This window comes from Peromyscus leucopus, chromosome 3 (genome assembly GCF_004664715.2).
Source record: "Peromyscus leucopus breed LL Stock chromosome 3, UCI_PerLeu_2.1, whole genome shotgun sequence".
Classification (NCBI taxonomy): domain Eukaryota; kingdom Metazoa; phylum Chordata; class Mammalia; order Rodentia; family Cricetidae; genus Peromyscus; species Peromyscus leucopus.
Window position 1 is genome coordinate 7,114,571 of NC_051065.1, and position 27,840 is coordinate 7,142,410.

The window sequence follows — 27,840 nt, forward strand, 5'->3', positions numbered from 1 at the left end:
TTAAAGTTATAGATAAATAAAAGTGAAATTGACTTATAGGAAAAATGATATTTTAGGGTTGAAATTACAGGGAGAGAACATCTGGAGGCAGGGAAAGGAATGTAGCTAGTGGTGAAATTATTTTTTGCATACATGCAGGTAGTAAAAGGAAGAAATAAAGATGACAGCAGCAACTATAAAGTTGTCAAAGTGACAATTAACTTAGAAAGTTTAAATATCAGGAATGTAGATTTTGATTTTAGGATAACAAGTTAGAGAGTAAGAGTCTTTAGCAACGCAATAGTAGAGTAGACTGAATAATCAAGAGGGCATATAGCCAAACCAAAAGAAGAAATGAGAGAGAACAGAAAGCTCAGAAACGAAAGCAGAGAATAATCAACCCGCCACCCTACATTTTCAGTAAATTACACACAGCATTAAACCAAATTATCCACTTAAAGGACCAGTCCTCAGATCCTGCACATGTGATTTTCTGAAGTCTCATTTTTGTTCTTATAGTCTGAGTACTCTTCCAGTACTATTGTTGATTCTGTCTCCTTATGTTGACATCCTAACACCAAGCACTGTAGATGCTGACTGTATTTCTGACTGTATTTTGTGGTAAGTCCCTGTCCCATACTAAGTGGTCTGCTGCCCAGAAATTATATATATATATATATATATATGCAACATTATACTGAGTAGAAGATTGTGTGTCTCTGTGTGTCTGTATGTGACAAATTTAAAAAGGCCATGTATTTGAGAGAATATAAGGGGGGCAGCACATGGGAAGCGTTGAAGTGGGGAAAGGGAAGGGGGACTTATTTAATTATCATTTTTAAATATAATTTTTAAAAAAATATATAAATTGTTATTTTTGTAATAAAAAAGAAGAATTTAGGCACAAACATGGCATCATTTTTGACATAGCAGTATTTAACATGCTTTGGCTAGCATGCTCACAACAATAGGAAATTTGAAGCTATATGCACACCAACGAGAAACTTTGTGAAGAGAAGAAATGAGGAAGTGTTGCAGGAGGGAAGTTGACTATAACCAACAGGTCTGAAACACTCAAAGAGCTAGTCAAAACTGATTTCCTAATTTATTGATTTTAAGTGCTTCAAAGGCACTTTTTGAAATAAAAAAAAAGCCATGAATATAATTTAATAAAAATGTAGCCCTCTCAAAGAAAAAAAAAAAACCGACTGCAGTAAAAAAAAGAGCTACAGTGAAAGATATTGATGCTAGCCAGTATAGAGCAGACACATGTGTCATGGAAATGTTTTGACATTAGTTGGGTATATTTATTTTGGGGGGAAATTTCGAGTAATATTGATCTCTAATTGTTAGGATTGTTACAATGCACCATAAAATGCAGTCCAGAGTTCAATACTTTCCCTTTGATAATAAGGCTTCTTTGAGGCTGGAGAAATATCTCAGTAGTTAAGAACATTTGCTGTTCTTATAGATGACCTCAGTTTGTGTCACAAGACCTATATTGTAATTCATTACCATCTGTAGATACAGTTCCAGGAGATTGGATGCTCTCTCTTTTTCATAGCCACCAGGCATACATTCAGGAAAAGCCTTCACACACATAAAATAAAAATAAAAATTGAAAAGATCTTTAAATTTTTAGAATTTATATTTTTACTTTATTTAAATATATTTGTCATACAGTTTTAATTAAAAAATAATTTCACCACTAGCTACATTCCTTTCCCTACCTCCAGCTCCTCTCGTGTCTCTTCATTTTAATTTCATCCAAGCTCCCGCCTCCTGAAGCCATAGCTTCTTCTCTGATTATTATTGTTACATATATATGTGTGCATTCACAAATATATGAATACTTTAAAACATTGCCTATTGCTAATATATAATCCTTTACAAACGTCAGGAGATCTTTAGAATTTTCTAGATAAGTTTTTCATAACTGTTCTGTGATAAAGGCAAACATAAAACAACCTGCACTTTGGGATAATTAAATTTCATATCACAGAAGTGCAAAGTCTTATTTACTATCAAAAACCTAGTTATGGCTAATTGTTCCAGAAATGTTATCACCTGATTCATATTGCACCTTTCTCTTTTTAAATATTCTTTTAAATTGTTGCAATTATAATATAATTATACCATTGTCCCCTTTACTTTTCTCTTTCCAACTCTTCCCATCTTCCCCTTGCTCTCCCTTAAATTCATGGTCACTATTCTTTAGTTGTTAAACCCATACATGAGAGGACTGGGGAGCCAGATAGAGCCATGACAGGTTTCTAATAGCCCTGCCATCGACCAAGCCTTAATCTAGGTTTACTGAAACTGGCTGAAGCTGAGCAAGCAGTTATTGGGAAGACCACAACTCAGTGGCAACCAATCAGCAGGTGTCCCACAGCCTTCTGCTGGTTCAGCAGATGCCCACCACCTAGCCTTCTCCTAGCTAAAGCTAGCTTTTCCTACCCTCCCATTAACAAGTCTCTAACCACTACAGCCTCCAACCAATCAGCTCCCATACTAACCTTTCCTCCACCAATCAGTACCAGATTAATCCCATTCCCCTAACTCTGCTTAAAAGGAGCTTTTTACTTCCCTTTGTGGGTCTCTATTTGCCACCCCAATCTGTTGGAAATAAACGCTCTTGCTAAATTACATATGTAACTGTTGGTTTTTCTTGAGGGCTTCTCTCAGACCCTAACAATACACTCACACAAATATATTACAACATAAATTAATAAAACTTGCTTAGTTTTGTATAATGTTATATGTATGTATATGATTTCAAGGCTGGCCACTTGGTATTGGATAACTACTTATGGGTGCTCTTCCCTAAGGAAGACTATGTCTCCCATTCTAGCATTCCTTAGTTGCCTGAAGTTTTTGAGACCCCATGAGATTTCTCCATTCCTTCCTAGTGTGTCCACTGGTATTGTCCTTATTCTGATCTTGTTTAGTCAGCCATGTTGATGAGACTTCATGAGTGTAGTATCTCTAATATTTCTTCCTGGACCCCTTATAATCTTTATATACCCCCTTTCTGCTATAATTCCTGATCTTAGGTCCAGGAGTTGCATGTAGATGTATTAGTTCAGGCTGGAACCACAGAATCACTTGTTCTCGGCATTAATTGGATCTGCTTCAATATTGGTCAATAGAGAGTAAAGCTGGATTAACCCAAACCGAAAGTCAGTTGTCCCATGTGATAGCATTAGAACATTTTGCTTCAACTTTAAATTACTCTTAACAGCTGAAATGTTTACTCACTGCAAAAAAATCTAAATGCAAACACTGTACTTCCTTGATACAACCTTTTTGGAGTTTTAATACAATTACACATCCTTGCATTTAAAGGTACCATTTGTGAGATCATTACAAATAAAAACAATACAAATTCTGGGTACAGCTATATGACCTTCATTTATAAATCAAGAAAAGAAAAATCTAATTTATTCATACTGTAATAGACCAAAGGATATGTAGGAAATGTAGCAAAATTGATGTTATTTTAAAACTATTATCATCTCTAGTGAAATCACTATTTATTTAATTACTATAAAATAAGTTATCATTAAAACTTTTAGATACTTTGTAGCAGGAATCTTAAAAGTTCTTATTAATAAAATCAAACCCGAGGCCAGTTATTGGGGTCAATGCTGGTAGATCAGAGAGACAGAACAAGCCATAGTTAACCTCAGCTGGTCCTGTTTCCTCAGACTGGAAGCTTCTGTGTCCTCATCCAGAATGAATCTCAGCTGAACTGCTGCTCAAAAGCCTGAAGCTTAACCAGCCACATGCTTAACCAGCCAAATGCTGCTAGTTTCTGGTCCTCACGCCTTATATATCTTTCTGCTTTCTACCACCACTCTCTGGGATTAAAGGCTGGCTTTCTGGGATTAAAGGTGTGTGTCACCATGCTTGGCTGTTTCCAATGTGGCCTTGAACTCACAGAGATCCAGAGGGATTTCTGTCTCTGGAATGCTAGGATTAAAGGTGTGTGCTATCACTGCCTAACTAGTGGCTTTTCTGTTCTCTGACCCCAGATAAGTTTATTAAGGTACACAATATTTTGGGGAACACAATACCACCACAATACTTAATAATGAGAAAAAGAACTATACCTTGTAATGAAAATAAGATGTGTGTTCTCACGTGTTGGGTGTGGTGGCACACACCTTTAATCCCATTACTCTGGAGGTGGATACAGAGGGATCTCTGTGAGTGCAATGCAGGTCTGGAATATATAGTGAGTTCTAGTCCAGGCAAGGCTACCTTATCTCAAAAATAAATAAGGAAGAGTGTCTTTCCCAAATCAGAGTTTACACAGGGTGGCTTTTGGACACTAATGATGAAGACAAAATTGAAGCATTAATACTTCCTGATTCTGTGTGTCCTGAAGAACAACGGTATCAGAAGAGTAGCTACCATTCTTGCAGCCTAAGATCCAGAGATTTGTTTCTTTGAGGTGCAATAAGTAAAAACAGCACAAAGAAGTATATTCTCCCTTCTGAATGCAGAATCCTTTTGTGATGCTTGGCTTAGTTCTTCAGTTCTGCTCTATTCCTACACCCACTTTTAATTCAGAAGAAATTATTTATGAATGGCAAGAGCTTTCCTATAGACTGCAAGGGGGAAAAAAGGATATCGAAGAGGGGAAAAAGAAGGTGTCAGTGGCACCTTCTCTGTGTTCTCCATTTAGCTCCTTCATAGAGAAATGAATCCACTACTTACTGCAATTATTTTACCTGTTATTACTTTTTAAATCATTTTAATCACACATTTGCTTACATAGCTCCTACAGAAATGAGCCCAGGGCCTTAAAATATTTAACTTCTTCTGAGCTCGTGAGTTGTGAAGGAGCTAATTAATTTTGCAGCGAGGTGACAGTGATTCTGTGGATTTTCCCCTGGGTAGATTAATAGACCATGTCAAAATCTAAAAGGACAAATTTCTAGTAGGAGAAAGAATGCTGATGTAATTTAATTTGTAGAAATTTAAGAAATGTTACCACCACCACTGCTGCATTTATATGGCTGTGAAAAGTGCTAGCATTCTGGCCTCATCTTCACATTTAGCAGCTTTGAGGAACAATGTGCTATGTGTTCATGTAGCACAGATTTTAGTCAAATTGCCTGTAGGGGGAAATTATGTATTACTGCCAACAGCTTGAAGGTTTAGCTAAAAATAATTTATGGAAGAGTGTCTTTCCTAAATCGGAGTTTACACAGAGTGGCTTTTGGATACTTACCTAATGATGAAGACAAGATGTGAAGCATTAATACTTCCTGATTCTTGTGTATCCTGAAGAACAACGATATCAGAAGAGTAGCTCCTATTCTTGCAGCCTGAGATCCAGGGATTTGCTTCTTTGAGGTACAGTAGTATCCCTCTGGTTTATGCATATGGAAAAGCAGCCTTGACTTGCTCCAACAGTCAAAACACATTACCACCATCAAATCTCAATCTACATTTTGTTGATAAAGACACATTTCATCTCATTATTTCTATTTCACTGTAATCTGCTATTGTTTTTAATCTAATATTTCAGAGGATATTCAATTGCATTCTTATTTTGTTATGTGACTATCATTTTGTTATATATAATTTAATCCTGTGATAAGTATTATTAATGTTAATTTGCTGCTCAGTCATCACAAAGCAGAAGTCACATAGCTAGAATTAAGCAGGGCAGGCTCTCTCTGGACAATGCCAGGCTGCCTTCACTTTCCCCCAGATCATACACCAGGGTGGCCCATATGGCTATAAAGAAGCTGAACAATAAACTGCTATAGGGCCATTGGGAACCATTTATCTTTTCACTCTAATTATTTGAATGGATCCAAGTAGAGAAGAGGTTTTTAATCACTATGTTTGAGTGCTTAGTGAGCCAGCATATGTGTTAAATGTAAGCAGAATTAGTCTGGGCATGAAAGGCTTTTTCAATTCAGTTGGACTCTCTTTTGGGATCTCTTTCTTACTGAATCACTTTTGAATTATTGAATTTTGGAATTTAAAGCAAAGCTGCAGAGCAAGAGGAGTGTTTTATCTTATTACTGTCTTCAGCTTAATTACAGCTTAGTTCATTGATTCCTATGGGAGAAGAAGCAGTGATCAATACTAGACGAGTCTGCAGAGCAATAGTTGTTCATATTAAACTGAACAACTCCATGTATTTTGAAATAAATTCTAAAAAAAAAAAAAAAGAATCATGAAATATACAAACTAACCAGTTTTCTCATGCTTGCTCATGGACATGCATACAATTTACTTGTTCTGTTAATTTTCCGGAACTACACAGAAAGGTAAACAGCAGGCCAAGGAAACAATCTCAGAGCCCAGCTTGGTGAATTCCTTCGTGTATTATGGTTGATAACAGGAGCACAAGAGAAGAGTTACAAGGTGACTGGCTCAAGATGCTGTACCACCACAAGACCCAGCCAGCATTAACACAGATAACAGAAGCTGCGTCACTAGTTCCCTAGACAACTTGCAAGCACCTACACCTTTGAAGAGTCTCTGATAGCCTAGTTAAGTGTTTACTGCTTCTGTAACATCAGGGAGGGGCCTGGGAATTTGTATCTTTGTTGTGCATTTCATCAGCCTCCCTTTTCATTCCAGGATAGAATGTTTCAGTCCAGATCAAATAGCTACACAACATGTACAAGTTTTCCAGCTGTTCTGGAAGCCTGGAACAGCTTCCAGATACAGGAAAGTTTCAGGATACAGGAAACTTAATGTCTGCAAAGAGTTTCCTGCTTCATAGATAGCAACTGTTTCCTGGTGTTCTCACACTGGATAAACAACAAGGGTCTTTCTTGAGACTCATGAAAGCATCAATCCTATTTGCTAGGACCCCACCCTTGTAAATTAGACACCTCACCTCACTTCAGCTCCTAATCCCATTGCCTGAGGTTAGAGTTTTGGTTTAAGAATTTGGCGGAACAGACACAAAACAGTCATAACACAGTCATTTATTATGCATAGCAAATCGGAATGAAACAAGATGTTTGCATAGAGATGCAAATAGACATGGAGATTAACTAATCATCCCTAGAGTAGGTTATGAAGGTCAATACATTCTGAAAGAACCAAGCAGATGTCCTAACAGGCTGCTCAGTCTCCTCTTAGAGATCAGGCCTCAATTTCAGTTTCCTGGGACTTGAGCAAGCAGTTTCTGGGAAGGCCATGAACAAAAAACAATTAATCACTGATGCCCCTGCCAGCAGGGACGAGGAGATAGGACACACCAAGCCTGGTCCACTGAGCCAGCCACCACAGTCAGTACATGCTAGGCCAGCCAGCCTCCACAGTAGTTCAAAGACAAAGCCTGGGACTTGTCTAGCTAGGCCTGCCCAAAAATGGATAACTGTAACCCCCAACTAATCCTAGCCAAGTAAAAGTAACTAACATGATTGCCACTCTTGTAATCCAATCCTGAGTCTGTTCCTGTGTAGTTGGTAGACACCAAGACCCCCTTGCTTTATCTCCCATTAAAACCCTGCCCCATTGCTACTGGTGGTCTCCCCTGCTCTGCATCTACATCAGACCGACAGAGCGGCCTGAGGTAACTTGCAATAATAAAAAGACTCTTTGCTTTTGCTTTGGATTTGGTCTCTTCATGATCTTTGTGGGACTCTGGGTACAACAGTTCAAGTATGTTGTTTGGTTCAAAGCTAGGAGTATTATTGTTTTCAGATGATTCTTTGACCACTCAAACTCATAAATTGTCTGCATACCTTATTCTTTTTCTCATTGTTTCACTATGGAGTCATTCATAACCTAATAGAGTTTGTAGTGCCATACTGATCTGTACTGTATCCCTTGCCACACAAATACATAAGCAATTTGAGGTGGATCTACTGTTACACAAGGAATCTAGCTGCCATGTTTCTGAAGCCATACATTTTTCTCTAAATTAATGATAAATCAATTATCCTAATAAAACCTTAAAAGTGTGCAAAATCATGGGTATCATACTTGTACTTGCATTAGATAGTGAAAAAAGGAAGAGCAGAAACATGAAGTCATTTTAAATCCTTCAAATTGTCCTTGTGTCAACTGTTCCTAAGAGGATGGATTCTCTATTTGTCTTATTTGAGATTAACAAGATAAAGAGACTGGGAAAATAAATTACTGAGAAAAAATCTACCCCCCAAAAATCATACTAAAATGTTTTTACTCAGTTCTCTCATTTCATAGATTTAACAAATATGTATCCAAGACTTTAAGGCAAAGATTACTTTTCAAATCCATAAATGTCAGCTCAAATGTATAACTATTTGCAATAATATAATCATTCTCTTTAAAGAGAATTGTACAATCAAATAGAAAAACTGTAGAGCAGAGACTAAAACAGTATTGGCAACACTTAACCTCATTTGAAGTGTTCACCTTTGTATGATGGGATTGTTCACAGAATTTCCATAGGTTATGGAGTCAGCATCCATATCAGAAAGAAATGCATTCAACCGAGGCCTGTAGAGAATACATTTAAACAAGGAGAACATGACTGCCATATTTTCCTTTCTATAGGGAATTTGTTTCTCTGTATCACTTTTTGCCTATATCTTCATTTTCCAATTTTTATTGTGATAAGTTGGCATAGTATAAAATCTATCAACTTAACTTTTGTGTGCAAAATTCAGAAGTATTAAATAAATTGGTAATTGTATATAGCCATTTCTGCCTCTTTACCTGGTTCAGCCTCTTTACCTGGTTAATCTCAAACTCATAGTTATTAGCAAAGACACCCAAGGCTTTTTATACCACTTGAATTTCTTGTGTGGTTTCACACTGAGTATCTCCCCCATGCTATATGTTTCCTAAAAGACCCTACTGTAGCTGGAGAGTTTCTCTCCAGCTCCCGCTAAGCCCTGGTAGTTCCTGAAGCCCACTTATAAAGTAAACATACAGAGTACTATATAATTTAAACTGTTTAGCCTAATGGCTCAGGCTATCTAGTTCTTACATCTTAAATTAACCCATTTCTATAAATATATACCTTGCCACATGACTCGTGGCTTACCAGTATCTTACATGTTGGTACTCATGGCTGGCAGCATCTCTTGACACAGTCTTCCTGTTCCCAGAATTCTCTTCTCTGCTTGTCCTGCCTATACTTCCTACCTGGCTACTGGCCAATCAGCATTTTATTTATACAGAGTGATATCCACAACACTACTGTTAATTTTTTTGGTTATATATGTCACTGAGAATACTTTCTGTGTCAATGTTAATTCTATTTTTGAATGGGCAAGCATGCTATTTTCCAATTATGATGTCATTTTATCTTCCCCATAATTGAACATGTGGAACATTCCCAATTGCTCCACATCTTTACCAAAATGTCATGTTTTATTTTTATAATATCTTATAATAATAATAATAGTAATCTTAAAGGTATAAAGTGCCATCTTGCAATAATTTTAATTGGAGCTTCACAGTTATTAGTAAATTTAATGACATAATTATTTGTTTACCAGATATACATAATATATATTATATAATCTGAACATGTGCTCTGCCCATAGTTGAACCCTTTTTTCCTTTGTATTTGACATTTAGTGTTCTTTATTTACATGTTTCTCAGACATCTATATTATATACATAGCACATGTGTGTGATTGTGTTGTGTCTTCTATATTGACCATCCTTTGATGAACTTTAAAAATTATTCAAATCAAATTAGTATAATTTTTCTTTTGTTGTCAGTTTCCATGGAGTCATATTTTTAAAACCATTGCCAAAGCAATTGCCATGAAACTTTGCTGTACATTTTCTTGTAAGAGAAAGGCAGCTTAGTTGCTATGTTTAGCTAGTCTTGGATCCATGTTGAGTTTGTTTGTATGCATTGTGCTAAGTAAGGGTCCACCTCTGGTGTGAGTATCCACTTTCCCAGCAACATTTCTTGAAAACTTAATGGCCTCTTAATCCTTGTTTAAAATGTGACAATATAGCAAAGGTTTATTCCTTGGCTTTCCACTCTTCAATTAGTGCATATTTATGCTTTAGGTGAACTTTACAGTTTGGTTTACTGTAGATCTTTAGTATCTTTCTGTCATGTGGTACTAGAGATCAATGGTATCCCAGATAAGCACTGTATCTCTGAACTAAAACTATAGCTATGTCATAAGCTTTGAAAAGATGTGTTTTGTCTTGTTTTCCTCCCTTCATACTTCTCTTTTTTTCCTTCTCTCTCTCCTTCCTTTCTCTTTTTTTTTTTATAAGCTGAAGGGAATATTGTGCATTATAGCTACATGTTCTATCATTGAGTAAATCACTTTACCTTTCTTTATCTCTGTTCTTTTTCAAGATCTTTTGGTTCTGTAACATCTCTGAAATTTAGTATTTAAGTATGCATTTTCCTTTTCTATAAAAATAAATCCTTGAAACTCTGATATTGATTGTATATCATCTATAAATTCATTTTGGTATATTGCCACTTTAACACTATTAAACCTAACTCATGAATGCTTCTACCTTTATGTCTTCTTTCTTTGGCAAATTTACTATGCAAGTGTTTCCCCTTTATGTGTGAAATTTATCTTTAGAATTTATTTTTTCATTAGTTCATAGATTGAATTGATGAATATCCATTTCAGAATGTACGTATACAAGTTCTTACACATGTGTTTGTTCTACATCCTGCTACTTTGCTGAATTAATTCATTCTACTAGTCCTGTGGGGTGTGAGTGTGTATGTATATGTATGTGTGTGTGTGTGTGTGTGTGTGTGTGTGTGTTTGTGATATTTAAACTTTCCCACAAATAAGATTGTATAATCTATTAACAGAGTACATTTTTACTTCTTTCTTAGGCTAATTTGTATTTCATTTCCTTGCCTACCTGCTCTGACTAGGAACTCTAACACTGTTTTGTATAAAAATGGATAGACTCAGGGAACTTTCTTTGTTTCTAATTTCAGAAGAAAAGTTCTCCATATTTCACACTAACGTTCACAGTGGCTTTCCAGACATGGGTTCCATTCTGCTGAACTACGTTCCTTACATTTCTATTTTAGTGTAATGACTCTGACAACTGTCCTGGCTCAATTTTTGATGCCATTTGTCTGAAATATTTTTTCTTTTATTTTCATTTTATTTGTGACTTTATGAATAAAATAAATCTTCTGTAGAGAATAAGTGGAAGAGTCCTATTATTCATTTTATTCATTTTGCAAATTTTTGTTTTTAAATTGAAAAAAAAAATTTCCTATGCCTGGGTGTTTTGCTTGCATCAGTGCCTATGAACTAGAAGGCCAGAAGAGGGTATTATATCCCCTGGAACTGGAGTTATAGATGGTTGTGAGTTCCATGTTGGGAAAAGTGAAGCTGTGCTCTGTGGATGAGCAACCAATTCTTTTAATTCTTGTTCCTCTCTTTAGCTCCAAATATTGTTCTATAATTAAAGTTTAAACAGCTAACATAAAGTAATTTTTTATTGAGAAACTAATTCATCTGAATTCATGATTTTTTTGTCTGGAAATTTTTAGCTCCTTACCTATTACATGCTATACTTTCTGTATTTATATCATAATTTGTATTTTTTAAGGTGAAACATTTTACCTACTCTTTTATTTCTTCCTAAATATGATACATTCCTTTGTTGATGTCACAAAATACATTATATTTAGGTATGTGTTCTGAAGCATGTCCAATATTTGTTTTATATGTTTTATAGTATTTTTTAATTAAGAAGAAAACAAAATGAGGAGTTAAAAATCAAACCTTATATATATAATATATTCACCTCTACAAATATTTTTTGAGAACATGAGATGGTTAGCTTTCAACTTGAAGCAACCTAAGCTGCCTGGGAGGAAAGTCTCTATGAAGAATGTTTTAGGTTCAGTGGGCTCACGGGAGGATCTGGAGGGATTTTCTTGATTTCCTTCAATGATATGGGAACACCACCCTAAATGTGGGTATCATCTTCCTGTTCCAGTCCAGATCAAAGGACAGACACATGTTTATTTGGTATTTACTCTTGCCAGTAAGTTCATACCCACTATTGCTGCTTGTGGTGATTCCTCTGGAGATGCTAAAACCAAATTTTTGTTTGCATGGATTGTAGCTTGCTTGTCAAAAACTTAATGGTTAACACCCACATATACATACAATATTTGTTTTTCTGTGTCTGGGTCATTCACTAAGGATGATATTTTTTTCTAACTGCATTCATTTACCTGTGAATTTCATTTTTTAATGGCTAAGTAATATTCCATAGTATAAATGTACCATATTTTCTTTATCCATTCATCCATTGACAGACATCTAGGCTAGTTTCAACTTCTGACTATTATGAATAAAGCAACAATTAATACAGTTTAACAAGTGTCCCTGTGGTAGGTGGCATGTCCTTTGGGTGCACAACCAAGACTGGTATAGCTAGATCTTAAAGTAGATCTATTCCCAGCTTCTGGAGAAACTGCTACACTGATTTCCTCAATTGGTGTAAAAGTTGGTATTCCTTTTGACAATGAAAAAGTGTCCCCCTACTATGTGCTTAGTCATTGTTCTATGGCTCTGAGGAGATACCATGACCACAACGAGTCTTATAAAAGAAAACATTTAATTGGAGCTCACTTATGGTTTCACAGGTTTAGTCCATTTTCTGCATGGTGGGAAGCTTGGTAACAGGCAGACAGACATAGTGCTGGAGTAGCTGAAAGTTCTACATCCAGATCGACAGGCAGGAAAACAAAAACACTTGGCCTGGCTTGAGCTTTTGAAACCTTAAAGTCTACCACCAGTTACACAGTTCCTCCAATAGGGCCACACCTCCTAATCTTTCCCAGATAGTGCTAATTCCAGAGAACTAAGCATTCAAATACATGAGCCTATAGGGGTATTTTTATCAAACAACCATACTCTACGTCCTAGCCAGCATGAGCTGTCATTTGTTTTGATCTTGGCCATTCTGATTTGTATAGAATGAAATCTCAAAGTAGTTTTGATTACATTTCCATGACGGCTAAGGATGTTGAATACTGCTTTAAGTACTTTTCAGTCATTTGTGTTTCCACTCAAAGAATTCTCTCTAGATCTGCATGGCATTCTAAAAATTAAGTTGTCTGTTTTCCTTATTTCCAAATTTTGAGATGTTTATACATTTTAGGTATCAGCCTTCTATCAGATATGTAGTCAGTAAAACTCTTTCTTTTCTGTAGGCTGCTACTTTCCCTCAGAGTTGGTATTTTTTGCCATATGGTCACATTTGTGGTGTTCTTAGTGCCTGTGCTATTGGGAGGGATTGATCTTCATAGGAAGAAGAAATAAAATGGATAGTTATGGAAAGACAAGGGGTGGCATGAATGGAAGGATCAAATGGGAAGGGAGAGAGAAATGGGGACAGAAGAGGGAATATGATCCGTGAATGCTAAAACAAAGGGCCATTTGAGGGATCATATGAAAACCTAATATAGTAGGAGCTTCCTTACATATATGAAGGTTGTATAAATGGAATCATCAAATAATGCAGGGAATAGAGGCCCAGCTAGGCATTTTTCATCAAATCAAGACTCCAGTTTCAGGAATGTGTTACATCTTATTAAGTTGTTGGTTAAAAGGGTCCCAAGGAGACTCATAAACAACCTGGGCTATTGCCAAGGCTATTGGTTGCTCTCCACAAACTCTTCGTAAGCTCCTATTGTAGAAGACAACACCTCCTCACTTCACTGAATGTGGAGAAGTTGAGCTGGTGCCTACCTGGAGTCTTCATCCCAGATCAGTGTTCATGTTACCGGAAGGTACTCTGAATAGTACTACAGGATACAGAGAAACACTGACCCAGCTACAAACATTTGATTTACACTTGTGACCTTCCTGCAAGATGTGCTAGTATAATAGTGGCACAAGGCTTTCGGGAGCAATGAATCAATATCTGATTGGGTTTGTGGTCCACTCTATGAGATGGAACCCATCCCCAACACTGCTCAGATATCCAAGAACCTGATACTAGATAAGCCAGGAACCTAGAGGAATACTAGTATTCTGCTGAAGAAATGTGCTGGGGTCCAGCCTCTGCTCAGGTCCAGATCCTGAGATAGGGAAGGGGAATCGGCACAAGGAAAACTTCTCACTACCAAATAGATTGCTCTCAAACAACTCTGAATAGCTCAGGCTGTCTTTATTTATACTTAAACAGAGTTTTCCTTACCAGGGTTACATGAACAGCTTTATTATTGGCTTCTGTTTCTGACTTTAACAAATACATCACAACTTAAGAAATACATCATGATGATCATGGAAGCCCCCATTGTTCCCCTTTATGCTTTCCCAAATACACCTTCCCACCCCCTGCATAACCTTATTCTAGACATAGACTTCAGCATTTTTGCAGGCTTCACTAAATACCGAGCCAGACACATCCTCCTCTCACAGCACTTATGTCAGCTGGCAGCTACTTGCAGTTACAAAGTTAAAAAGTAGTAGATGTGGGGATAATGTTTAAGGACAACAATATTGAAACCCAGACAATTCTTTCATGTCTGCAAGATATATTTTTATACAGTTCTCTTTTCTACAAGAGGGTTCCATGTCTCAATCTCTCTGTAAAAGGCAGACCTTGATAAAGCACTCTTTTCCAATCTCACTCTACCATACTTCTTCTACCAACATAAGCTCCTATGTATGATAAAGATGGATCTATCCATCTCACATTTTGCATTGTATTTTTTCCTTTTGGAGTATACCAGATCCTACCAATGATTCTATGCTTGATGTCCAGAGAATCTACTATCAACAGTTAGCACTTTGTGTATTCCTGAGGCCTTCTTCCTAGTCTGTGTATGCATGCCTTGCTCTCCTTTCCTGAACTGTGAAACATGGTTAATGTTCCAAATGTTGTTTTCTCATATGCACCTAAATGTCTCCATCGAGTCAGAAACATTTCCAGGGTTGGGAGTTGTAGTTAGTAATTCTAGGTAAGATACTTAAGAAGCATTAAGGGCCTGCTGAATCTTAGGGGAAAACATTTGAAAGGAACAGAATTTCCAGGGAAAATAACAGCTGTTGCATGTGTGACTGACAAAGTAAACCTAAAGACCACCCAAAGAACCACCAATCCAATGAGAAAAAATAGTCTGCAAGCTACACAAATCTTGCAAATTCCTATGTTGTCCCATGGACTATTGGTCCTTGCCAAGTGAGAGTCCATTTCCATAGCTTCCTTGTCCCTGAGGAAACCCAATGGATAGGTAGTCACATGCTGATCTGAGACTAGGCTGCATGACTCCAGACATGAATGTAGTAATAAAATGGCTTGTAATAACATTTTCCATACTCAAATGAATATACCAGACTCTAGTGGCTTTTATGACAACTTGATATAAGCTGGAATCATCGGAGAAAAGGGAGCCTCAGTCAAAAAAAATGTCTCCATAAGTTCCGGCTATAGGGCATTTTTGTAAATAGTTAATAAACGGGAAAGGTCCAGACCTTGTGGGTGGTGCCATCCCTGGGCTGGTCCTATCTTCTATTAGAAAGCAGATTGAGCAAGCCATGAAGAGCAAGCTAGCAAGCAGCATCTGTCCATGGCCTCTGCATCAACTCCTGCCTCTAGTTTCTTACTCTGGTTGAGTTCCTTCCCTAACTGCTTTTGATGAAGAACTGTTATATGGAACTGTGAGTGAAAGAAACTGTTTCCTCTCCAAGTTGCTTTTGGTCATGGTGTTTCATCACAGCAATAGTAATCCTAATTATAATACCTTGTCTTTCTCTCCCCTTTCCTTCTGGAAAGGAATGTATGTGTTAGTTCTCTTAATGGTACAGATGTATTTGTATTTTACACCATTCCACAGGTTCCTGAGGCTCCTCTTGCTATCATTGAGTCATTGTTTCTTTTCTTTTCTTTCTGTTATTCAGACTTGGTGATTTCTGCTAACTGTACCTTTATGTTCCATGATTAATTCATCCTAACAAACCTGCCTTTGACTCTCCCTGGAGCAGTTATAATCTTACTTATTGTTCAGCTTCAAAATTTCTTTCTACTTTCATTTTAAGCTTTCCCTGTCTTAATTGACATGTCTATTTTGTTCCATTAAAATTTTCATGATGCTATTCCTATCTTCTTTGGTTAATTTAATATCAGTAAGAAAAGTATTTTATAAAGACCTTCTCAGGTGATATTTTATAGAGTGCTTATTATGGTTTATTTTCTCAGGTAAGATTGATGACTCATTTTCTTTGACTGGACTCTTTTTATGAAATTTATTATGCATTGTGGTTTTCTAAAAGTAGACATTTAAATCCAATGATGTAATTCAGAAAACATTATGCTCTATTTTACAGTTGGCTGATATTTTTTGGCTTTGTTTAGTGGTTTTCTGGAGTTTTTAATTTATTTTGTTTTTGATATTTAATGTAATTACATCATTTCTCCCATCCTTTCCCCCCTAAAAACTGTTGTATTTACACTTTCCCACTCTCCTTTCAATTCATGGCCTCTTTTTTCATTGATTGTTATCGCTTGCATATATGTATTTATATACATACATTCATATTGCCAAATATAACATGTTCAGGCCATATAATATTACTAGTACATATGTTTTATGACTTACTTTTGACACTAGACAAGCAGTTGGTGAGCTCTTCCTTGGGGAAGACAACCTCTTCTCCCAGCTTTCCTCAGTAGCTTCTAGTTGTTTGCATAGGGTTGAGGTCTTGTGGACTTTTCTCTATCCAGTTTGACATGTTCCTTGGTGTTTTTCTTAGTCAGTTCATGTTTGTACAATCATGTTGGAAAGACTTTAAGAGTGTATCTTCTGATAACACTAGGAGACACCATCTCACAGCAGACTCACTGACTCTCTGGCCCTTATCGTCTTTCTGCACTGTCTTCTGCACTGTTCTGTGAGTTTTAAATGTGAGAATGATTTGTAGATATATCTACTAGGACTGGGCTCCACAATTCTGCAGTTGAATAGATTGTGTTTTTCTCTAGTGGTATCCAACTGCTGCAAAACTCTTTATTGTTATAAAATGTATCTGTGCCAAGGACCTGCTTTAAGGGCACAGTTAAATACTTATTAGGCATTTAATGAGTCTGAACCTCAGTCTGGTCAGTCACTGTTCATGTTTTGTTGCACATGCTGTTGGTTTTGGATGTCCTAGCCTACAAATGTTTGGCTGTTTAAAGAGAAAAGGTAGAAAAGCACAAGGAAGTGGGGCTCTGGAGTTTGAAGTCCCTTGGATGTCCCCACTGCCAGAGGAGAGAAGCTTTTATCCAGCAGAGATTGTAACTTTACCAGGCACACTTTGCATCTTTGTAACTGGAAGCATCAATTAGTTCAAGAAACATTACAGAAGAGGGATTGGGAAGACTGTAAGATTTAGACTATCAGGAAATCTGCTTCAAGATTGCATATTCTCAATATACCAGGGAAGCTTATTCATAAAATATCAATAATATAAATGCTTTGTTAACATGGAAGATGGAAATTGCAATGAAACCCACCTCTAGATTGAGAGCTACAGATAGTCAAAGAAATCGTCTTCCCCAGGCATGATTTCCCCTAAGGGATAAATGCCAACTATTAAGCCCTAATGAATGCACTTATAAGTAGCACTAAATTGTTTCAGCAGCTTGCATCTCTATATTTATTTCTATACATATGCAACAATAATAATTAGAAGATAAGAGCCCTTGAATTCAAAAGGGGTCAGGAGGAATGGGAAGGTTTGAGGAGAATAGGGGAATGCTGCAATTATATTTTAATTTAAAAAAACTAAACAAGTGACATTTAGCATCTTGCATAGATCTCTCTGGTGTTTGGAGGACAGTGTATTTTTGTTCACTGTGGTACCCCCAAGCACTGTGTAAGCTGCTTCTTAGTATCTTCAAGACTATTAAGAACTTGAATTGACTTAAATGAACTGTTACTTACCTAAGATTTTTGTTTGTTTGTTTGTTTGTTTTTTCTGGAACTGCAAATTTATAGAATTTGAAACAAGTGACAAGAGAGCTTCATGAGACATATTCTACTATGACAGTTATCCAGATGAAATACAGACTCTTTCCACTCCATCATCTTTTGCAAATATTTTCATAAATTTATTTAAAATTATATTCTCCGGAACATTCTTTGCTCTCAGGGAAGGGACTTACGTTTTCTGATTGTCCATTTTCCCTCCTGTCATGCCATCAGAGAGAGAGAGAGAGAGAGAGAGAGAGAGAGAGAGAGAGAGAGAGAGAGAGAGAGAGAGAGAGACTCTTCTGGTGTGTTATATCAAAACCTCTGACTGAATGTGCTTGGGTTCTCACTGTCTTGTCTTTTAGCTATTCAAACTTTCTGAATAGTTTGCCCAAGTGTAGTTGGCTTGTGGAAGAAACTGTTTCACATAGTGCTAAAGAACCGTCATTGCAATGTTATAACCGTGTAGATGAAAATCCTTACTCCGAGTAATTATAAATCTTTTATTGTTATTCTCTAGATGCAGTACCAGTTCACAACTGTTGTTTCCAAATCCTAGTTTCATTTTATTTGGCTGCTTCTTTCTCTTATGATGAGCCAAATATGATTAGATTTTTACCATATGTGATAAATTTTAGATGTGGCATTGTTCTCCAAGATAGAATTATCCATAATATTTACAATTGAAAATAAAATTTAAATCTGTTTAGCTTTCAGAGATATGGTAGTATTTTATAAACATGTATCAGCTATAATTTTTGTTAGTTTCTTTCAAAATATTTATTAAATATCAAGAAGTTATTAGGGTAAAATCTTATAAATTGAGAATTAATACTAAAAGCTTTCTCATATTTGCTTTGGCAATGAAATCTCATTCCTTCCCATATGTTCTATAATAGGTAATATTTGAGCTTGTTACCCTGTAGAGTTTAAGATAATTTATACCCTTGTTGCACAAAAGAGTCACCTTTAATTCTTTTTTCTTCTAACTCACATAAGTTCTCTCAAAAATGAGAAACTCTTACTTCTTAATGACCTTCTGTATATATATGAAGCCAAAATGAATCATGGTTATTCCTACCTACATGATAGAATTAGAATTAGATCATATTATTCTAAGCTTTGGAGACTCAAGTTGATGAAGGACTTCACTGATTTCCATTAAAAGCATTTGCAGTTATGCAAATTTTATAATTTTGGATTATAGTCTTCTCAAATCAGAGAAACTAATGTCTAGAGTATGCAATGCATTTATCGTCTTACAGAACTAAAAATAGAGCAGTGCTATGAAGATACCATCTTGATTTCTGTGATGAACAAAGAATAAACTATACACAGCAATGTTTATACAGATCATTGCTTCAAAGATCAACAACTTTCTCTTCTTGCTAAGCTCTTAGACATAATAACCACACTAGAGGTTTCAGGAATAATGGTGTGCTGCAAGCCACAGGAAAATATAATGGAATTCAGTTGTGAGTACAAAAGCTATTACAGGAAAGGTCAAGGACTTTTCTCAAGGTCAAGCCCTGGCTTAAGAAGTCTTGGTGATATTTTAGCTTTTGTATATATATATATATTAGCTATTTCCTGCACTGATCTTCTTGTATGCTTCAAAGAACACCTAACAGTGTATTTATCTGATAAACTCCTCTTGTATCCTAATCCTCAAAAAAAGGTAAACAGACCAAATATTGTCTCCTGAATTAAGGTAAACACCCTTAGGGGGACACCACCTATCTCCTAGGCACAGCTTTATTTCTTGTGCAAATGAAGCTCAAACCCTCCTTTCTCTCACATCCCAAATGGCATTCTAGAACAACTGACTCAGAACAAAAGAGCTTTTTTTTTTTTGCATACCAGGTGCAGTGAAGTACTGAGGCAGATCTCCTAGCTCCTAGCAGAGTTACTCTACCTTGCCAGTTTATGGAGGCATAGGAAAATAGAGGTAGTTTTATTTTAGTGACTTCTAGACTCCTTTACCTAACCACCTGTAAGATTGTAGTTTGAGCAATTTATGATAAATTTGTAACATTTCATCTAACTACTTATAAGATTATATTTTGAGCACATATATTCTTTTTCTGATTTATTCCAGGCCTTATCTGACCCCACCTCTACTTGCTCCCCTTTTGGGTTGCATATGAAGCTGGCTTCCACAGCTCTTGTAGGGATTTTGGAAGCTTTTGCATTGGATTGTAGGAGTCAGTCTGCAGGGAAGACAGATGGGCTCCAGGAGAGAAACAGGAAGGACCAAGATGGAGAGAAATGAAGGTGAAGATGAGGATGAGGCAAAAAGAGCTTAGTTAGAAATAGGATAAGACAGGAGGAAAAGAGACAGCGAGGAGCTAAATATAAGAATAGAATTGAAGCTGTGTAGGTAGAATTTAATCTCAGAGGAATAAAGTAAACAGATGAAAGAACCTAGTGTATTTAGATTATTTTCCTACAAAATACCCCAGCTGTTAGTAGTGTCTCTTCTGGGCCCCTGGGAAGGAAATTAAAGAGGCTGGACCTCAGTAATTTCTGAAAATGGTGAAATAATAAGAATAAAAGAATAAAAATAAGAATACACAATCAAGCTTCTTTACCTCCCTCTATAATATAACCTTAGTTTCCTGTGTCACAGAAGATTTACTAACAATCTCACTATGTCTATAACCTTTTCGTTACGTCTAAGTTCTTACCTATTGGAAAATAAGTGGTGTCTTAAGGTTCTCCATAACTATCTTTGAGTCCTGAGATTCATTAGAAAGATTTATTAGAATGTCTTAAACACAGTTGTAGCTACAGCTACCATTTATTACATCCAAAGACTGTGAATCAATATAAGGAAAGGGAACTGGGTTATCTGGACTTTGAAGACCATGTGGTACTGACATGCACCTTTCTGTGTAGGTTAAAGTAGACTTGGTTTAATTATTCCAGAATCCATGAAAAAGGACAGATGCAAAGTTACCATTCACGGATAATGATGAAGTTCTTTAATCCAAGGAATTTGTTAATTATAATATAAAGTTCTACATGTTTGCCTGACTCCAAAAGCCTCTCTGGTAAGTAAAGCCAAATTACCCCCTACATGTGCCATATTTGCTCCCACAAACATAGCACATAATCCTCAGCCCCAAGATTACAAAGCCAGGTCTTCAACTCAATCATATTATTACCCAGATTATCTTGTCAAACTAGTACAGTGCATGTCACCTTTTCAGATGAAAGGCACTCTTACCTGGTAGAAATTCCACAGGTTCAAAGTTCATCATTAAGATGTCTCTATTGGGGACAAATGTTTTTAGGAATTTGTACAGTTAAGAATCCCATGTTTCAGCCGGGCAGTGGTGGCGCACGCCTTTAATCCCAGCACTCGGGAGGCAGAGGCAGGCGGATCTCTGTGAGTTCGAGGCCAGCCTGGACTACCAAGTGAGTTCCAGGAAAGGCGCAAAGCTACACAGAGAAACCCTGCCTCGAAAAACCAAAAAAAAAAAAAAAAAAAAAAAAAAGAATCCCATGTTTCTGTAATTCTTATGCCTTCTCTTGGGTTCTTTTCCTTCAGTTTGTCACATCCAACTCCAAAGTGATAGTTTTTGTTTTATCTTATCATATGGAATTATGCTACATTAAAAAAAAAATTAATGGATGAAGTTATGAATGAAAACCTATCCACTAGGGTAAAGGTTAACACCTGGACTGTCACTTATACCTACCTTCTGAGATAAGGAAAATCAGTTTTTTTTTCCCCAACAGAGTAACATTGGCTATATCAACCACTCCAGGACAGACCTCACATTGAGGAATAGCTGAACAACATGAAATGAAATATACAGTTCTCTCTCTCTCTCTCTCTCTCTCTCTCTCTCTCTCTCTCTCTCTCTCTGTGTGTGTGTGTGTGTGTGTGTGTGTGTCTGTAGTTTTATTTGGTTATAATTTGGTGTTTTGTTTTGTTTTTTGTTTTCTTTTTGGGCATATTTTTATTTAGTTTTCTTGACTTTGGGAATCTTGTTTTATTGGGTTTTTGTTTGTTTTTTGAGAAAAAAACATAAAATTGGGTGGGTAGGGAGAGGATCTGAAGGACTTGGAACAGTGGAAGAATATGATAATATATATGTAAATTAAAAAATATTTTAAATAAGAATATTATATATAATAAAAACAAGGAAAAGAATTCTGCAGTCTGCTGACAGCCTTTTCCCACACTCAATCTTTTGGTTCTTGTTCTATGTTTTCTGACAACAAAACAATAACATTTTAGGAGCATTTCTATGACAGCAATAACAATGAAAGGAGCCTGCTGAGGCAACTCATTCCTATACCTGGTGCTCATTCTCTCCAACAAGACTTGTCACTGTAAAAACTACTGTCACAAGCTTCTGTAAACTGTCTGAATGGAAGGTCACTCAGGTGTAGTTTTATCTGTAGCCAAGTCACTGGGAATTCCTTTGGCCATAACTTGAATAGATTGCAGCCATTTTAGTACAAAACTGGAATTTTAAAAGGTAAATTAGCCACAATTTATATAGAAGCCATGCTGAAGTAATTTATGTGATCTACATAATCTATTGATTGATTATGTTGTATGTTCATGAGATATGCTGTATCCTGAAGAAAGGAATATGTGAAATACTGATTGATTAGTTTGGGACCTGTGATTTGACTCCCTGACATCTTATCCCTAATGAATTAAATGTATTTTGTTATCTAATTGCCAATTCAAGTGGAGTTTACTGAAGGATTATTTTCCAATGTTAAGGGACTCTATAATAATTTAATATCAATGAAAGATTCTATTTTCTCCTTTATACAGCTATAAATATCTTCCATCTAATGTGGTTGCTTCACATTATAAGAAGACTATAAGAAGGCAGCCATTCTAGACATCCAACACCTTTGTGAGTTCCTTTCTCTGTGATGTTGGCAAAACCATGTAGGAACAAGTTGAGGCATGTCTCAGGAGAAGTTAAATTTGCCAGTACCTTGATAGTGGACTTGCAGCCCCAGAATTGTGAGAAAAGCAATATCTTTGTGTTCTGAAGGGTCTGCTGTTTCCTTATACCTAGTATCCTTGATATGATTTTAGTACACCCATGCACCTCTGAAGTGCCACTCTACCTCAATAAACATACGGGGTGGCTCCTTTTCATCACTAGGGATAAGCCACATATCAGCTTGTGCTGAATGGTGACGCATGACAGATGGTTCTGTTTCTGGTTCACTCAGGGACTGCAGTCTTCCTTTCACTTCCAAACAGTCAAATGCCAAAGGCTGCTTACAAAGCAGAGTCTCCTTGGGCAAGGCATGGTCGAAAAAGAATCTATTGTTTTATAGACTTCGAGCTGCTTTAGAGTATGGCATACCCTTATCTCAACAGCCATTCAATATATGGTATGTAGTTAAGCAATCTGTGTTAATCAGCTTCTATCACTGGAACACATATTCAAGATTTATCAACTTACATATGGGTTAGGAGGTTTTAGTATACCATCAACTGGTATCGTTGCTTTGAGCTTGTTGTGTAGCAGAATAGCATCGTAGGGAGTACTGAGTGGGCACAGCTGCTCAAGAAATGGTTGGTTGGAAATCAAAAGTTGTTGTGAAAAGAGGTATATTCCCACTATTTCACTTGAGTGCATATACCCATAGATCTAAAACTCTCACTAGACCTCAACTTAAAATAGTTCAGACGTTTTCTATTACTGTCAAGCTGGAAACCAATCCTGCCATACTTACACATCTGACTGATATTCCATATGCAAACCATGGCACAGCCTTAGTAGCTGTAAACTAGCCACAGTTTTTATATATCCAAGACACATCCCTAAAGGGTTCCTACTCATATATCCCTACATTCCAAATAGTATTCTACTTCAATCACCATCAATCAGTGACTTTGTGAAAATTATATTTATAAATGGGTTCCTCACAAAAGAATATTTGTACTTTACTGCATTTTATTTTTTAGCTTAAAATGATAATTTTCAGATTATTGATTTTTTTATATGTATTGGTGGTTTGTTTTTCTGCCACGGATTGCCTCAAGAGATATTGACCATCATTTAATATCCTTCATTATTGAATTTTTAGATGTACAAAATAAGAAAGTAGAGTTTACTGTTTTTTGATGTCTAAAATTCTTTACAAACTTTTAGCATCTTGAATTTATTGCTATTATCCACTTTTCCTCCATTTACTTTTCAGATAATCAATCACCAAGGAACTTGACACCTCAAGAAATGTATGAGGCTCTGGAGAACTAGAAAGGTACTTTCAGAAAAATATGTGCCATGGTGGGAACAGTCTTTAATTCAGGTCAGAAACCAACTGTTCTTTAAAAACTCAGTAGACAGTAGAATTCAAATTCAGAGTTCAAGCAGACATAAATTGAGACAGATAAAGGTTAACATCTTAAATACAAATTGCTAATAGTAAGAATTATGATGTCAATAACTTTGGAAAATGTAATTGAATCACGTACTTCAATTGAATTGATACATTTAATGAAAATAGTTCTAAGAAAATGATATTTTTAATTGACAATATAGCAGTTTTACATGTGTTATATGAAAATTGTAATCTCTATAAATATATTTCATCAATTTAAAATTAGCCAAATTTTTAATATTAATATAAACAGGTTTATTTTAAGTGTAATTATTTTGGATCATTTCTTGTATACATTTTAATGAATATGTCTTAGTGCATAACACTTTTGGATGGTTCTTCAAAATATTTTTGAACTTATAAATTAATGTAATGTTTTTCATGCAGCAGAAAAACAAATAAAAATGTATACAAGTAATTATACAGAGAAAAAGCAATAGATTGACTAATTACTCAGTGCTACAATAGATCCATTTATATTGTACATTTTTATCAGTCTCATCTTAACATAATTGCTGTGGGAAGATCTGTATGGCAAATGTGTTGCTCTGATTGGTCAATAAATAAAACACTGATTGGCCAGTGGCTAGGCAGGAAGTATAGGCGGGACTAACAGAGAGGAGAAAAGAAAGACAAGGAAGGCAGAAGGAGTCACTGCCAGCCACCACCATGACAAGCAGCATGTGACGATGCCGGTAAGCCATGAGCCATGTGGCAAGGTATAGATTTATGGAAATGGGTTAATTTAAGCTATAAGAACAGTTAGCAAGAAGCCTGTCACGGCCATACAGTTTGCAAGCAATATAAGTCTTTGTGTTTACTTGGTTGGGTCTGAGCGGCTGTGGGACTGGCGGGTGAGAGAGATTTGTCCTGACTGTGGGCCAGGCAGGAAAATTCTAGGTACACATAATTAGTTAAAATAAAACTGGAGAGTTTAAAATATTAGTTCTTTGAAAATTTCAGATAATTTATTTTTATAACATTCACTCCCAACTCTTCCCTTCAACTCCTTCCAAATCTATCTACTCTTCTTTATCTTCCCAACTTTGTGATTCCTTTTTGTTAGTAACACTATGTTCCTAATTTATACTGTTTATATACTTCTAGGTATGGAGCCATTCATAGAGCAAGTTTGATCTACTGGGAACAACACCCATAAAGTTGACTCTCCCTTCTTAGAAGCAACCAAGTATCTATAGCTCATCATTTAGTGTCGGGGACTCAAGCACCACTTACTTTGGAATATTGATGGATTTGGTCTTCTGCAGGTCCTGTGCAGACAACCATAGCCGTTGGGAGTTGGTGAGTACAGCAGTCCTTTCGTGTCCAGAAGACACTGTTTCGCTCCTGTCCCCCTTGACATCTGGCTCTTATGATTTTTCCATCTCCTTTCCCTCAGTGTTCAATGAGCCTTGGGGAAGAGAGTATGAAATAGGTCCTGTTTGTGGCTGCACATTCTATTGACATTTACTCCATGCACTTTGACTTATTATCATACCATCACCAACTGCACAAAGAAACTTCTCTAATACTGTCAAATAGCTACAGAAATTAGAGTATCAAGGCTTATGAAACAATTCACATTAGCTTTAACCTCACCTAACATTCTTAGGAATTGTTTTCAAACTTTTCTTCTATATGTAGGCAGGACTTATTGCTTTCATCATGAAAATCCATATATTTTAAACTAGTGCATTTTATTTTTTTAAAATAAAGAAATATAAAGAGAAAACTGTTAAAAAGAACTTCTGTAATATAAAGTGAATCCCACATAGTTGTCTCATGTTGACATTTTCCCATATGCCAGCATGTTTTTCTTAATATAATCCCGAAATTCTGCATCTGGAAGGTGATAATTCCTGGATCCATAATTCAAAGCAAAGCAAATTAAAGTGCTAATTGCAAAGATCTAATTTCAGAGAGTACAGTTATCACTAAGCATTTAGAAATGCAAATATCACATAAGGAGTGAGGCATCACTAGAGAGCATTTAGATATGGGCATGGTAGAAGTTTTCTTTTTGCAATATTCTGTACTGAAAAATCCCCTGGATAAATATTACAAAGCAGTGTTTTCATGTTTTTAACTGATTTGGTACATATCAGCAAAAGATATAAGTTGTCAATTTTGAAAGAAAGGAGACCCTGAATGCATCTATTATTACCTTGTTAAAGCAAAGTTTATGGGAATGCTTGATTTTGAGGAACCATGCTTGGAGATGCTCATCAATTCTTTGTCAGGAAGACAGTGCAAAAACACAAGGAAGGAATTTCTATACCTACCTAAGTCTCATTACTCAAAAGATTTTAATTGGGGATAAAAACACTGGATTCTTCATCCTACACAGGTAAATGTTACTTCTTCTCTTCAGTGAAGACAGATACATATATTAAGGTGATACCAAATGTTTTATAGTTTCTAATGTATGTGATGGCTAGAACTCATATAAATGTGGCTGATGCAGTGGCATTTGGAATAGATATAATATTGGCTATGGTAATGTGTTACTTCAGATGTGTCAGACACAATGACTTATTTTATAATTTTAATTGTTTATTCAAGGTATAATGAATATCTTTTAGGTACATTCTTTACTAAATAAAATGATAACTTTACTAAAACATAGTACTCTATAAAATACAATATAACATTAAATCATAAAACTAAAGGCATCCAGTTTTCATGGTTATTCACAAGGAACTTGAAAGCTGTTCTCTCAACACACTGAAAGCCAAAATTACTTAGATGCAATAGTAATTGAATGCACATAATAATCCAGCCTCGCACACCCAAAAAATCACAGATAAAGACAGATACCAAGAATCAGAGCTTGCTAAATGAAGATATCTAGTGCAGAGGGTAACCCCTGAAGCCAGGAGTATTGGAATCACTTAAACTTTATTTGAAACTTGCAATATTATGATAGTATACATAAGAGACCCTAAAATCCCTCAAGGAAACCCCAACAGGTGATAAATACTTTCAGCAAAGTAGCTGGAAACAAAATTAACTCATAAAAATCAATACCCATCTGTATACAAATGGCAAATGGATCGAGGAAAAAAAATCAGGGAATCTATTCACAGTAACCTCAAATACTAATGCTATAAAATTTATCTGGATAACTCTAACCAAGCAAATCTTGGACTTGTATGATAAAAACTTTAAGACATTGAAGAAAAAAATTAAAGAAGAATCAGATGATGGTAAGATCTCCCACACTCGTGGATTGGTAGGTTTAATAAAGTAAAAATGGTCATCTTACAAAAAGCAATTTATAAATTCAGTGAAATCTCTATCAATGTTCCACCACAATCCTTTACAGAGCATGAAATAATATTTTCAGCTTCATATGTATAGAAACACACATGTACACACAAATAGTGAGATAGCCAAAACATTCCTAAATAATAAAAGAATTGCTGAAATTATCACCATCCTTGATCTGAAATTGTACTACAAATCTATAGTAATAAAACAGCCTGATATTGGCATAAAAAAAGACATATTGGTTAATGGAATAGAACTGAAATCCCAAAAATAAGTTCCCACACATGAATACAACTGAGTATTAATAAAGA